Source organism: Rosa rugosa, chromosome 3 (genome assembly GCF_958449725.1).
Source record: "Rosa rugosa chromosome 3, drRosRugo1.1, whole genome shotgun sequence".
Classification (NCBI taxonomy): domain Eukaryota; kingdom Viridiplantae; phylum Streptophyta; class Magnoliopsida; order Rosales; family Rosaceae; genus Rosa; species Rosa rugosa.
The window spans coordinates 15,562,925-15,567,737 of NC_084822.1; positions in this window are offsets into that span (position 1 = coordinate 15,562,925).

Here is a 4,813-nt window from a genome sequence, read left to right on the forward strand (position 1 = left end):
TTTTCCACTACACAATCTTTGAGGAACTTCAGGCCCTCGTGTAATCATATAAAGAAAATATTTCGATCGCATTGAATTTACAATGGTCATTGAATTTACAATGGTCATTGAAATCCGTCTATGAGCAATAAAATCATATCATACGGCCTTACCTTTTGAGCATACTTATGCATATAATTGTAAGATTGTATAACTTGGATATCAAAAAATATTGATCCGCCTTTGGGAGTTACTGATCCTGCCATAAATTTAATCAACATAGATAGTGGTCATCACTCTCATCACGTCAAGATTGCTTCTCATATTAATCAATTCGTAAATACATGTGTAGATGACAACATAAGGCATATACTGGTACTTGTAATCATGAAATATATGATGAATTAGGATTGATGTCTAACGACAATGAAGGAAACACACAAAAAAAATCTTATGAGTGTATACTGACAAAAACCCAGAAAATGCTATTAAATAGTCAAGTAAAAACTAATGCCTCTATTGCACCTTATGGGATAATACGTTGGGTTTTGGTTGAAAAACCAAAAATAAAGGAGAGAGGCATGATTATTGACAAAAGAAAATTGGGATTGTCAGAAAGGAAAAACGGGTATGATTCTATTTGCGTGATCAACTAAAAACTTTCAGCAATTATACCCATATATGAACGCATGTGAAAACAAACACCAATATTGTCACGCCCCGGATTTTGAATGATAAATTCAAATCCGAAACCTGAATAATTACAATTACAAAAAAACCAAATCTCGAAACTTCGAGTTCATTATTACAATTCACTCTCACAATATATTATAAAGCTCAAATGAGCATAACACACCTCACAACTTACAATTGTTGTAAAACTCTAACAATTGCTCTAACCGCACGATCACCGTCCTGGTTCTCCTGTCCTGTAGGATTACCCGCTACACAATTTGAATAGTGTACCGGGAGTTGCAACAACACAAAACCCGGTAAGCTTTTTACAGCCAGTATGAGTAAACAAGAAAGAACTGTTGATTTATTAGATTTCAAGACTACCACAAACCCACGTTACTTTCTCACTCTCATATATATATATAGACACTTATGAGTTACTCTCAATTTAGCTCATAAGATCACTCACTCTCATATATATATGTAGACACTTATGAGTTACTCTCAATTTAGCTCATAAGATCCCTCACTCTCATATATATATATAGACACTTATGAGTTACTCTCAAATTCGCTCATAAGATTTCCCAACATTTGGTAGACAGACTCATATATATATATAGACCCTTATGAGTTACTCTCAATTTTCCCTCATAAGGTTACCATATATATATTGACACTTATGAGTTACTCTCAATTTCACTCATAAGGTCACTCCACATTTGGCAGACAGACTAGAGCTCTAACTGAACGTAACCACTCGTCCGGCCACAGACGTGATTACGATTTAATACTATTAATAACCACCAGCCCGGTACGAGAGCGTGATTCACTAATAGATGCCATGGTCACCTCGTGACCTAGTGATCTCCACAGATCACAACAATTTATTGTTCCTCAACAATAAAACTCAACACCTCTCACAATATATTGTTTCTCAACAATAAACTCAATACCTCTCACAATATATTGTTTCTCAACAATAAACTCAACACAACTCCAACAATACATATTATTTCACGTAATAATATATATACAGACATTCACACAGGAATGTCTAATACACCAACAATAGTTCATATGATTGCAAAATAAAGCAATTAAATATATTGGGTTCGTAATATGAACCACGTGAGGTTTACTCACCTCGATAATCCCGCTGCGTCTTCAATTCAGCTCAAAATACGATCCACAATCGTCCACCAACTCAAACCGTCAATCACCTAGTCCAATAATGATCTTGACTTAGCCAACAACTCAAATATGTAATTAAACGACGATCCAACGCTCAGATTCAAATTAAACGATGATCCAACGGTCGGATCTGAATTTAATGATGATCCAACGGTCGGATCCTCACGGATCGCCTTTAGGATCATCCTCCAAAATTATCACGAAGATCCAACGGTCAGATCTTCCTGAATCGCCTTTACTAACATCTCCACAAAATTATATGAAAATCCGACGGTCAGATTCTCACGAATCGCCTTCCGAATCACTATTTCTCAATTATACGAAGATCCAACGGTCGGATCTTCGCCCGTGACCTCACAAGGTCACCGGGACAGTCATACGATCAACATATCCAAAATTGAAGCAAAACCGATGGTCAGATCTTCACAGATCGTAAACCGAAGATAAACGTAAAAACGTTAAATAGTAACGTCAAAACGTAAATCCACTATTTATCAACTTTTTCTAACATGACCATGTTATATATCAAAACGCTCGTATGGATGCATAGATCATCGCCTAGATAATGAAAACTCGAAATATGGTCTGATGCGCCGCCACAAGCGGTGGTCAGTGGGCGGTCAACGCGGCGGTCAACGCCGGTCAACCACCTCAGATGGCAAAGTGACCAACTACAAACTGGTTCAAAATGAAAGGGTGGTCGACTTTCATACCTGGAGCTAAGCCTGGTTCGGCCTAGATCGTCCTAGATCAAGCGTTGAAGTTGGATTAATCTCGTGCGTCTGATCAGATTCCAGATTGAATCAGGGACGTCGAAATCTTCAACTTGTGATCTTTCACTCCACACTCCAAATCGTCAAGCAAGGCCTATATGGGGATGATCAGGGGGAGGAGGAGATCACGAAAATGGGAACGATCGGCCCATGCAACGCCGGAAAAATGGAATTCCGGTCGGGTCGGATTCCTCTTGGCTGGCTTCTTCGATCTCCATCTGGGGGCAGCGGCGGGGCAAGGCGACACCGGAGGGAGGCCGGGCTTGGAGCGGCGATCACCATGGTGTCCGGGTCGTGGCCGGAGGACGCCGGAGGAGGAAGGAAAATCCGGGTCGGGTCGGCTAAGACCCGTTGGGTCTGACGGTCGAAAGAAGAGAGAGAACGGAGAGAGCTGGGGGACTGTTCAGCAAAAATGAAAATGTTTCGTCCTTAAATGAAAAATCAGATATTTTTCCTATTTATAGAAAATTCCCAATTTTCAAATATTCATAACTTAATCATACGAACTCCGAATATTGCGTTCTACATGTCCACGAACTCGTATCGACGAGCTCTACAACTTTCATGAAGGAAGTTTTCCCAAATTTTGAACGTATAAAAAGTCAACTTTGTTGACCCCCTAAAAACGTTCGTTTTCGAAAATAAAACCGTTCGAACTAATTCCACAACTTCTCCAAGCTTCGTACTCGCTCCTACTATCGTGAAATCATTTCTAAAAATCCACGGAATTTAATTTGGATTTTCCAGGGTATTACAGTCTACCCTCCTTAAAGAAATTTCGTCCCGAAATTTGAGCGTAAGTCAATTCCTCTCGATTAAGGTTGACCTAACCATCGAATCTCCATCTTTCCCAAAGCTGTAGTAATCTACAAAGCCTCAACCCTTGTATAAAAATACATTCCTATAGCCACTAAATCCTTTCATCACAAACGTAAACGCACAACACAACTGTTCAACATCAATCCACATCAATTACACAAAATCATCACATGGATCATCTCATAGATCCTCACATAGATCTTCACATAGATCATCACATAGATCTTCACATAGATCATCACTCTGTACTGGCATACAAGCACAGTAAACACTCTCACAAAGTGTTTCGCTACTCAATTAGCATCACGGTAAATCTCCATAGTAAAACTTAAGATGCATCACTCAAAACAAATCATCCCCAAAAGCACGCCAATAAATTATGTCATCCAATGATGATGACTTGGGCTTGCTCAATCCTTGGGTTAAGCACTAGGGCTGGCCAATTGGGCCTGAAGAAATCGGACCATCCACATTTCGAACCGGCCCAAACCACTTTGGGTTTAACATTTGGGCCTACTATTCGGGCCGAACAATTGGGCTTACCATTTGGGCCTACCATTTGGGCCTACCATTCGGGCTTACTATTTGGGCTTACTATTTGGGCCTACCAATCGGCCCACCAACTTCCAGCTCGGCTACGGTATGAAATTGTACATACCGTATATACGTATGCATACCGTACAGATCGTATATACGTATGCATACCGTACAGACCGTATATACGTATGTATACCGTACATACCGTATATACGTCGTATATCAAGCATATACGAGATCCAAAAATATTTGTAAGAGGTAAGGTTCGAACTCCCGACCTCAAACACGAAGGTTTTGCTCCCAACCACTGAAGCAAGAGCTGCCTTCATTAATATATGCTCACGTGTTATATTTATTATGTCATAAGCGACATAAATAAAATAACGGGGGAGGCAAGGTTCGAAACCTTAACCTGCTGCACAAGGGCTTTGCCCACCAACCACTGGAGCACAAGCTGTGCTTAATATAATGTGTACAAATGTTTTACTTATTATGTCATAAGCGAACATAATAAAAATAAACGAGAGGCAAGGTTCGAACCTCTGACCTCTTGTACATGAGCCTTGCTCTTCAACCACTAGAGCACCAGCTGCTCTCGTTACTATCCATGCAACTTCTTTTATTTATTCTATCATAAGCGATAGAATAACAACAAACTGTCGGTACACTCCACGTGCCACGACACGTCTCTTCCGTGATTTACGGAAAGCAAATCACTTTCGGCTAAAGCTGTCTGCCACAGCGTCTCGAGGTTCGGCCTGTCCCCTTACACGCTCAACACGCGCCAACAGCTTTTCCGGGTTTCGGGGCGACTTTAATCCAACGCGTGGATTCAA